Consider the following 12004-nt stretch of genomic DNA (forward strand, 5'->3'; position numbering starts at 1 on the left):
GTGATTGGGTATTCTTTGCAAGTTAATTTTTACCACATTAGCTAAGCTAAGGGAAAATTATCTTGCAAAGTGAACAGCATATTTTCCTTTAGTAAATTAACCCCTATGAGTTCAAATGTATTGGTTCTCATTCTACTACTCTTATCTATAAAGCAATAAGGCCCTATTATTCCATTCAAAGTAATAGGCAAGAGAGCGTACACTCAGATTCAGCTGAAGCTAGTTATTTGTTGAGTTTTGTTTCAATATGCCTCTCTGCTTCTTTCAATTGGTACATTACAAGCATTTTCCTAACAACCTCAGACAGAGTTTTCATATAATTACTAACCATGTTAATCAAGCTGTTCTGAGAAGTCAATTAAAGATCATCTGGCTTTTATTTATGAGTGTATTTGGTTCAGCATCATTAGATTGATTCAAAACATGACACACTGGGCCTGATTTACTGAAAGCTGAAGTGTGGTAAAGAGAAGAAAAGTGGTGAAATAAAGTTTTGATACAGATGCAATCGGTAACTTGGATCCTTTACAGCATAGGTGTCAAACTGGCAGCCCTCCAGCTGTTGCCAAACTACAAGTCCCATGAGGCATTGCAAGATTGACAGTTACAAGCATGGCTCCCAAAGGCAGAGGCATGATGGTATTTGTAGTTTAGCAACAGCTGGAGGGCTGCCAGTTTGACACCCCTGCTTTACAGCATTAAATCCATTTATTTAGTATAGGCAGAGATTTAAAAAAATCCAGAAAACAAGCATCTTACATATTTCAGCCTTAGTCATAGTGAAATAAAATGAAAGGAGGTGAACGGATCCTGGACCAGATTACCACTTGCCCTGCAGAGTATTTACCCCCCTCCCTTCCTGACCAGGCCATTTTTTTTGTGATACGACACTGTGTTACTTTAAGTAACAATTGCACGATCATGCAATGCTGTACATAAATGAAATTTATGTAATTTTCTCCCCACAAATATAGCTTTCTTTTGGTGATATTTGATCACCTCTGCAGTTTTAATTTGTTGTGCTATAAAAATAAAAGACTGACAATTTTGAAAAAAAAAACAATATTTTTTACTATAAAACATATCCAATAAAAAAAAATTAAAAATTAAATTTCTTCATAAACAAAATCCCAATATGTGTAAATTAATTGGTTTATTTGAAAGTTCTAGCATCTACAAATGGTGGTATATATACTGGAATTTTTATTTTTACTTTTTTTTATACTAGTAATAGCAGCGATCAGCGACTTATATCGGGACTGAGGGACTGCGGCAGTCATTTATGACACTGGGTGGGAACTGACTAACTGCCACTGACATCCCAAGTGACACTGATACAGTGATCAGTGCTAATAAAAAACACTGACACTGTACTAATGACACTGGGCAGGAAGGGGTTAAAATGTGGGGCGATCAAAGGGTTAACTGTGTGCTGTTTTATATTATGTGCCGTGTGTGTTTTACTAGGGAGATATGCTGCTTTGTATCTCTCTGCTGTGCATCTCTGGATCAAATGGGGGCTCAGGTAACTATAATGGGGGGGCGCGGGGGGAGAGGGCAAAATCAATAGCTAAACATTTTTTAACTTAATGCAAGGAATGCATTATGGTAAAAAAAAGTTTAGGCTTTAGAACCATTTTAATATTTTAAGTCATCACATGTTTATCTTATTGTACTTTTAATTTTAGTAGTTCTAGCCTGTGAACTTTTTCACTTCACACTTTAGTAAATGAGTCTTCTATGTATTTGCACCAAGGCCATGCTACTACATTACTTTTCTACTATTTTGGTTGGCTGCAATTGTCTTTACAGAATAAAGCAACAGTATGATGGGCAGTAAGCTAGGCATCAGTAAATGGAAGGAGGCCATTTGGGTTCATATCAAATAGGAATTATTCTTACAAGGTATAACAACAATGTTTTGTTAGTGTTATTGGTAGAGCTCACACAATGGTACTGTACATGCCAATAAGATATAAAAATATTTCATTCAAACAAATGCCATGCTGCTTGTGATACTGGATGGTTCTTGCCATGTACTTAAGTTATAATCTAATGCAATAAAAACATTTTCACTCAAGGCTTTCGCTCAGGTGAAGATGATATTACCAAGTAGTACAATTTTGAAGGCATACTTTATTATTGTGATACATTCTTTTTTCTCATTTAGTGACAATTATACTTTTCCATTTATCAAGAATGTCTCTCTGGTGTACAGTTTTATTGCAACGGAAAATGGCTAGGGATTCTGGATTCACATGAAGGTACATTTCCATTTTACAGTTTGTTGTAGACTGTCATTTTTACACTTCTTTTGGCAGAACTTGCAGTGTAGTTTTTTTGTATGATGTCTTGCCATTTTCAGGTACTGAAAGTTCACTACAAAAAAGGATTTGTGTTGGATTTTGTGCTTAGATACCTGCCAGAATCTTATGATTGGTGAGATGAAAGCAAACTCTTTATCACGATTCTTTGATACCAGTAACATATCCCTAAATTCAAGTGTGAAATTAGGTCATCCATTTTTACTGCATACTAAAGATAGTAAGATGATTTATAACAAGTGCAACATTTTGCCATCCTAAATGTATAAATTAATAGCAAAAAAAATACTGATTTTATATTTTAAAGTATCAAACACATAAAAAATTCATACACAGCGTTTATGTACACCACCTGCTTGTTATATTTTAATACATATACTTATTTATATGTATACAGTATGAAGTTGATTTGATACACGCAAATAGACTGTTGTACGGAATTTATCCCCAGAGCTTAGTGAACTAAGTATAACTGTGTACTATTCAGAACTATGGTCAAAATTATAAAACTTATTTTGGAAAGTGTGGAATCAGGATTTTAGAATACAAAGAAAGGTGTTTACTACATTTGCAAATAGGCCCAGTATGTTTAACTAATAAACTATTACAGAGATCTACAAAATTAAAAGAACATAAATGTATATAACTGTAATGGACCTGAGGACCATACCAGAGGAAACTCCTGAGGAATCATTGTGCTGATGAGCATTTTGATCTTTCTTTAGTTAGAAGGTCAAGGCTATCTCTGATGAATGACCATGTCATCTCCATCCTTCATTTCTCTCTGTTGGCGGTGGTGAGGTCTAATTTTGTATGGTTTTTATATGTCTGCTTTTTCATTCTGCAATAAATGGTTGAATTGTTGTTTTTTCATGCAAGCCGCAGTTTGCCCTCATTGCGACCACTTGACTCAAGGGATCTCTTTCTCTTGGTCTCCTTTCTTTTTCCTATGTAGTAGTTGGTTCCGAGGACACCACAGTGTGATTCACATGTGAGTCGGCAATCAGTATTTTGTAGTATTAGGGGTTATTCTGATGGCATCCCCTTGGATACAATTCACCAAATATACAGTTAAGGGCATCCCGTTTTTTAATTTTTGTTATTAGTATCTCTGAAGCCTACATTGTATTCTCTGGTGGAGGCTTTTCTAGCCATCTTCAAGATACCTTTATTTTGACCCTCTAATGTTGGTGAATGTGGTCACAATCTCTTCACTTCTCTTTTTTGACACTAATTTATTTTGAAGTATTGGAATTAATGTAGCATGTGTTTCTGCAATAAATGTGTATGTTGCCATTTCAGAGAGTTATGTATGCTTGGGATCTTTCCTCTGCACATCATTTGATCAGTGTCATTGCCACCAGATATAAAAACAGCTTAAAAATAAGCATAGGAAGAATAAAGATGTTTTACAAGGTCAATACATGTGTATGGCCAAATTTGATATATCCAGGTTGGCATCTATTCACAATGTACAAGTAACAATAGAACTGATCGTATATGACATTGATATTGACCACTGAGGTCACATCTAAGCAGATACTAATCTGTTGCTTCACTCCTCTTCACTCTACACAGATCATATAGGAGAACTAAAATAATATACCCATTTGTGGTACTTTTCCAAAAAAGAAAGCAATTAAGTTTTTACCTTCATCTTAACATTTATGAAACACAACATAAAAAAAATAAAGTAAAAAAAGAAGAAGGAAAAAGAAAAGTAACTTTGCTAATGAATATAAAATATTTTTGTTTGCATACCTTACAACTGCGTTCTAAAAGAATGCACTGTGTTGGGAACTCACTAAGGTTTTTACAGGTCCCATCAAAAAACATTTGTAGTCTTAAGCCCTGTCGTTTGCCTTTCATCTGTCCATTGAAAGATCCCTGAATGGACATTGTTGTTCTCATTTGACAGATGAATGTCAATGAAAAGGATAGAGAGATATGGTCTAGGAACTCCAGTAAAAGCATCAGTTTTTGTTCTCTGCCATTTATTCGCGTAGTGATCACCAGACATATCTAGTCTTGGTGCAGATGGTGAGGTTATAAACTTATACCCAGTGATTTTGTTTATTTTATTTTTTTTAGGGAGGTGTATTAACCCACAACAGTAAAACCAGCCTTTAGAAATGCTTTAACTGCATGGCATTTGTATATTCTCCACCTTAAAGTGTTACTGTCTGTACATGCAGAAAAGCATGCTTGTTATACTCACTGTGGAACCTATGGTGTAAAAAGCTTGCTTGATAATGTCTTCTTGGATTTTCCCTTTCTTTTACTGTCCCCAATCCATCTGCCATAGTACATAGCAGTAGTGGCAAGTCTGCACATGCTCTGTTTAGTGTGTATTGCTAGAGAGTATTTTGTGGGGGGGAGGATGTATGTGATCAGCACAGGGCCAATCAGAGCTGTCTGGTAGAAAGTCAGGGGTCATGCCTCATAGAACAGTCAGAGGTGAATAAAACTCCTTCTACAAGATAAACCAGTGCTCGGCCGGACACTGATAGAAGTCCCAAGACTGCTATATACTGCTGATGAGAAAAGGCATTTATCAGCTTATAGTTACTAAAATAATTGCATTTCCACATTCTGTGTACTGTGGGAGACCAGATATAGTGAATGCAGGGTCCTGGGTTTAGTAACACTTCAAGTATCATGCAACCACAATCAAATTAAATCTTGTTTGAGATATAATAAGCTACTGGCAAGAATTAAAGGGTCCCATGGGAGTGGTTTGGAACCAAGTTCAGGCAACCCATAAATAATATACTTTTTGTACAGGGGAATGGCAGTTGGGTTAGCCCAGAATCAGGCCACTAAACATAATTGGGAATCAGAAAGAAGCACAAAAAAAGTTTTTTTCTGGCTAAAACACAATAGTAGACATTTTACTGATTTTATGCAGGGCTTTTACCTTATTTAAAAGCTCAACTCTTACATCTAACCATGCATTGCCCCTGCACACACTGCATTGGTTCAATGCTCATTTGTGAAGGAGGGAAGGTATAAGTGCAAAACTTACCTTTTATCTTTATAGCCCAGAAACCACTCTGTAATGCTCCAGAATGTGGGCAGATCCTCTCTGTCTTCCTATATAATGCAGGACTGTTGGTCCTGCATCATATGCGATTACAGCAGAGAGCTAAGACTGGCTTGGCCCTGCATCATATGTGATTACAGCAGAGAGCTGAGACTGGCTTGGCCCTGCATCATATGTGATTACAGCAGAGAGCTGAGACTGGCTTGGCCCTGCATCCTATGCGATTACAGCAAAGAGCTGAGACTGGCTTGGCCCTGCATCATATGCGATTACAGCAGAGAGCTGAGACTGGCTTGGCCCTGCATCCTATGCGATTACAGCAGAGAGCTGAGACTGGCTTGGCCCTGCATCATATGCGATTACAGCAGAGAGCTGAGACTGGCTTGGCCCTGCATCATATGCGATTACAGCAAAGAGCTGAGACTGGCTTGGCCCTGCATCCTATGCGATTACAGCAGAGAGCTGAGACTGGCTTGGCCCTGCATCATATGCGATTACAGCAGAGAGCTGAGACTGGCTTGGCCCTGCATCATATGCGATTACAGCAGAGAGCTGAGACTGGCTTGGCCCTGCATCATATGCGATTACAGCAAAGAGCTGAGACTGGCTTGGCCCTGCATCATATGCGATTACAGCAGAGAGCTGAGACTGGCTTGGCCCTGCATCCTATGCGATTACAGCAGAGAGCTGAGACTGGCTTGGCCCTGCATCCTATGCGATTACAGCAGAGAGCTGAGACTGGCTTGGCCCTGCATCCTATGCGATTACAGCAGAGAGCTGAGACTGGCTTGGCCCTGCATCATATGCGATTACAGCAGAGAGCTGAGACTGGCTTGGCCCTGCATCATATGCGATTACAGCAGAGAGCTGAGACTGGCTTGGCCCTGCATCATATGCGTTTACAGCAGAGAGCTGAGACTGGCTTGGCCCTGCATCATATGCGATTACAGCAGAGAGCTGAGACTGGCTTGGCCCTGCATCATATGCGTTTACAGCAGAGAGCTGAGACTGGCTTGGCCCTGCATCATATGCGATTACAGCAGAGAGCTGAGACTGGCTTGGCCCTGCATCATATGCGATTACAGCAGAGAGCTGAGACTGGCTTGGCCCTGCATCATATGCGATTACAGCAGAGAGCTGAGACTGGCTTGGCCCTGCATCCTTTGCGATTACAGCAGAGAGCTGAGACTGACTTGGCCCTGCATCATATGCGATTACAGCAGAGAGCTGAGACTGGCTTGGCCCTGCATCATATGCGATTACAGCAGAGAGCTGAGACTGGCTTGGCCCTGCATCATATGCGATTAAAGCAGAGAGCTGAGACTGGCTTGGCCCTGCATCCTATGCAATTACAGCAGAGAGCTGAGACTGGCTTGGCCCTGCATCATATGCAATTACAGCAGAGAGCTGAGACTGGCTTGGCCCTGCATCATATGCGATTACAGCAGAGAGCTGAGACTGGCTTGGCCCTGCATCATATGCGATTACAGCAGAGAGCTGAGACTGGCTTGGCCCTGCATCATATGCGATTACAGCAAAGAGCTGAGACTGGCTTGGCCCTGCATCATATGCGATTACAGCAGAGAGCTGAGACTGGCTTGGCCCTGCATCCTATGCGATTACAGCAGAGAGCTGAGACTGGCTTGGCCCTGCATCCTATGCGATTACAGCAGAGAGCTGAGACTGGCTTGGCCCTGCATCCTATGCGATTACAGCAGAGAGCTGAGACTGGCTTGGCCCTGCATCATATGCGATTACAGCAGAGAGCTGAGACTGGCTTGGCCCTGCATCATATGCGATTACAGCAGAGAGCTGAGACTGGCTTGGCCCTGCATCATATGCGTTTACAGCAGAGAGCTGAGACTGGCTTGGCCCTGCATCATATGCGATTACAGCAGAGAGCTGAGACTGGCTTGGCCCTGCATCATATGCGTTTACAGCAGAGAGCTGAGACTGGCTTGGCCCTGCATCATATGCGATTACAGCAGAGAGCTGAGACTGGCTTGGCCCTGCATCATATGCGATTACAGCAGAGAGCTGAGACTGGCTTGGCCCTGCATCATATGCGATTACAGCAGAGAGCTGAGACTGGCTTGGCCCTGCATCCTTTGCGATTACAGCAGAGAGCTGAGACTGACTTGGCCCTGCATCATATGCGATTACAGCAGAGAGCTGAGACTGGCTTGGCCCTGCATCATATGCGATTACAGCAGAGAGCTGAGACTGGCTTGGCCCTGCATCATATGCGATTAAAGCAGAGAGCTGAGACTGGCTTGGCCCTGCATCCTATGCAATTACAGCAGAGAGCTGAGACTGGCTTGGCCCTGCATCATATGCAATTACAGCAGAGAGCTGAGACTGGCTTGGCCCTGCATCATATGCGATTACAGCAGAGAGCTGAGACTGGCTTGGCCCTGCATCCTTTGCGATTACAGCAGAGAGCTGAGACTGGCTTGGCCCTGCATCATATGCGATTACAGCAGAGAGCTGAGACTGGCTTGGCCCTGCATCATATGCGATTACAGCAGAGAGCTGAGACTGGCTTGGCCCTGCATCCTATGCGATTACAGCAGAGAGCTGAGACTGGCTTGGCCCTGCATCATATGCGATTACAGCAGAGAGCTGAGACTGGCTTGGCCCTGCATCATATGCGATTACAGCAGAGAGCTGAGACTGGCTTGGCCCTGCATCATATGCGATTACAGCAGAGAGCTGAGACTGGCTTGGCCCTGCATCCTATGCGATTACAGCAGAGAGCTGAGACTGGCTTGGCCCTGCATCATATGCGATTACAGCAGAGAGCTGAGACTGGCTTGGCCCTGCATCATATGCGATTACAGCAGAGAGCTGAGACTGGCTTGGCCCTGCATCATATGCGATTACAGCAGAGAGCTGAGACTGGCTTGGCCCTGCATCATATGCGATTACAGCAGAGAGCTGAGACTGGCTTGGCCCTGCATCATATGCGTTTACAGCAGAGAGCTGAGACTGGCTTGGCCCTGCATCATATGCGATTACAGCAGAGAGCTGAGACTGGCTTGGCCCTGCATCATATGCGATTACAGCAGAGAGCTGAGACTGGCTTGGCCCTGCATCATATGCGATTACAGCAGAGAGCTGAGACTGGCTTGGCCCTGCATCCTTTGCGATTACAGCAGAGAGCTGAGACTGGCTTGGCCCTGCATCATATGCGATTACAGCAGAGAGCTGAGACTGGCTTGGCCCTGCATCATATGCGATTACAGCAGAGAGCTGAGACTGGCTTGGCCCTGCATCATATGCGATTAAAGCAGAGAGCTGAGACTGGCTTGGCCCTGCATCCTATGCGATTACAGCAGAGAGCTGAGACTGGCTTGGCCCTGCATCATATGCAATTACAGCAGAGAGCTGAGACTGGCTTGGCCCTGCATCATATGCGATTACAGCAGAGAGCTGAGACTGGCTTGGCCCTGCATCCTTTGCGATTACAGCAGAGAGCTGAGACTGGCTTGGCCCTGCATCATATGCGATTACAGCAGAGAGCTGAGACTGGCTTGGCCCTGCATCGTATGCGATTACAACAGAGAGCTGAGACTGGCTTGGCCCTGCATCATATGCGATTAAAGCAGAGAGCTGAGACTGGCTTGGCCCTGCATCATATGCGATTACAGCACAGAGTTGAGACTGGCTTGGCCCTGCATCATATGCGATTACAGCAGAGAGCTGAGACTGACTTGGCCCTGCATCATATGCGATTACAGCAGAGAGCTGAGACTGGCTAGGCCAAAAAGTAAAGCAAAGAGAGGAAAGAGCCTGTGGGAGTGAGGAGTAAGGTAAGTATTTGTACTTATTCAGTTATACTTCATTATTACTTATACATTTAACAACAACCTGGAGTTGGGCTGACAAGTTTGCTTTAAGAAATGTGTTCTTTACTTCTAAAAAAAGAGTTTCCTGACTACTAATATTAATGTGTTTCATGGAGCTTACAAAAAAAAAACTATGCTAAATAATCTGGCAATAGAACTATGTGTGCAAAGATAAAAAGAGTGTGAAAGATTTTTGCTGTCAGAATAATAGATGTGGTTTGGCAAAAAAAAAAAATCACCTAATGTAGCATTTAAACTCATATTCTGTAAGAAAGCCTGTATCTATGTGAATTGTTACTTTTCCATACTATAATTAATCTATATGCTCTCTGAAGTAAGAAAATATTTACAGCAACAATAATGAAATGTATATCAATACAATTCATTAATATTTTTATATTTGCTAGAAAAATTTGGTTTAGGTTGAAAAAAAACATCACAAGTGTGTTTTTGAGTGGAGCTTTCAGGCAGAAAAAATGGTTCACGCACATAAACGCTGTGTTTGGGAGCGTTCAGCGTTTTCAAATGTAAACTGATTACACTGAACAATAAGTAAAAGGGAATGTTTTGTAAAAAAAACGCTTATAAAAGCAAATGCCCATAAACACACATAAACTCTTGTGCAATACAAGTGACTATGAGTGTTTTTATGCTGCTTTTTCTGCCAAAGGTTCTGCCATTGTTTCAGCCACCTACTGTGCATGAATCCTAAAATAAATATATTCCGTAAGAACTTTAAAGGATATATATGCAAAGACGTGACGGATGAAGATTTATATTTTTGTAATGTGATGTATTTTTCACAACTTTAATCTTGTTCTTGGTTTTCAGTAAAGGTTGTTAATATTAGTCATACTACTTGGATCGCCTATGGTTCCTCCTTTCCTTAAGGGCTTTTCCCTAAAATCTTTTTTTTGCTCTTTAAAGCCTTTACAAACTCAAATTTTACCTTGTTAAAGAAGCAGTCATCATCACCATGCTGTACATAGCGGCACCAAGAGTTGGTTGCAGGAGGAACCTCTCCTTACATTCCTGCAGGGAGGCAGGTACAAGAACAGTCAAAGGGAGGGAGATTACTGCACAAATCTGTGCAAAATATGCATATGACAACAAGATTCAAAAATACACATGGCTTTTGTATTTAGACATTTGTTAAGCCCAAATTTCAGTTTTAGGATGAGGAACCTGTTTGTATTTAGGGCAGAAGAGGTTAAAGAAACTGTGTCCCTAAGTTAAAAAATGTAGCAAAGCCCCACCTGAAAAAGAAGAAGCTGTCCTGCCTCCCCTTCCTTTGAATGTTATGTTCAAAGCTACAACTGCCTGAAAAATCTTTCCATTTGACAGTGGAAGGAACCACAGCATGCAGAGGGGGAACCAGGCATCCAACACACCCAGAAGTGTGTTGGACATAAAGAGGCTGTAGTTCTGCAAAAGGGTGAAAACTGAAGGAACTGGTTGCATTACAGATGAATATAAAGCCTCTCTTGAGTCACGGACTCAAAAGAATTATGCATTACCAGAAAGTCATGAAAAAGTATTTTACTGCATATACAGTCATGGCCGAAATTGTTGGCACCCTTGATATTTCTCCAGGAAATCATGTATTTCTCACGAAACGTATTGCATTAACACATGTTTTGCTATACACATGTTTATTCCCTTTGTGTGTATTGGGACAAAACAAAAAAAGGGAGGAAAGAAAGCAAATTCGACATAATGTCACACAAACCTCCAAAAATGGGCTGGACAAAAGTATTGGCACCCTTTCACAACTGCGGATAAATAAGAATGTTACAAGCATGTGATGCTCCTGTAAACTCACCTGGGGCAAGTAACAGGTGTGGGCAATATAGAAATCACACCTGAAAGCAGATAAAAAGGAGAGACGTTCACTTAACCTTTGCATTGTGTGTCTGTCTGTGCCACACTAAGCATGGACAACAGAAAGAGGAGACGAGAACTGTCTGAGGACCTGAGAACCAAAATTGTGGCAAAATATCAACAATCTCAAGGTTACAAGTCCATCTCCAGAGAACTAGATTTGCCTTTGTCCACAGTGCGCAACATTATCAAGAAGTTTGCAACCCATGGCACTGTAGCTAATCTCCCTGGTCGTGGACGGATGAGGAAAATTGATGAAAGATTGCAACGCAGAATAGTCCGGATGGTGGATAAGCAGCCCCAAACATGTTCCAAAGACATTCAAGCTGTCCTGCAGGCTCAGGGAGCATCAGTGTCAGCGCGAACTATCCGTCGACATTTAAATGAAATGAAACGCTATGGCAGGAGACCCAGGAGGACCCCACTGCTGACACAGAGACATAAAAAAGCAAGACTACAGTTTGCCAAAATGTACTTGAGTAAGCCAAAAGCCTTCTGGGAAAACGTCTTGTGGACAGATGAGACCAAGATAGAGCTTTTCGGTAAAGCACATCATTCTACTGTTTACCGAAAACGGAATGAGGCCTACAAAGAACAAAACACAGTACCTACGGTAAAATATGGTGGAGGTTCAATGATGTTTTGGGGTTGTTTTGCTGCCTCTGGCACTGGGTGCCTTGACTGTGTGCAAGGCATCATGAAATCTGAGGATTACCAAAGGATTTTGGGTCGCACTGTAGGGCCCAGTGTCAGAAAGCTGGGTTTGCGTCCAAGATCCTGGGTCTTCCAGCAGGACAATGACCCCAAACATACGTCAAAAAGCACTCAGAAATGGATGGCAAAGAAGCGCTGGAGAGTTCTGAAGTGGCCAGCAATGAGCCCAGATCTAAATCCCATTGAACACCTGT

This window comes from Staurois parvus, unplaced genomic scaffold, assembly GCF_062004578.1.
Source record: "Staurois parvus isolate SC_StPar_1 unplaced genomic scaffold, SC_StPar_1.0 ptg000122l, whole genome shotgun sequence".
Classification (NCBI taxonomy): domain Eukaryota; kingdom Metazoa; phylum Chordata; class Amphibia; order Anura; family Ranidae; genus Staurois; species Staurois parvus.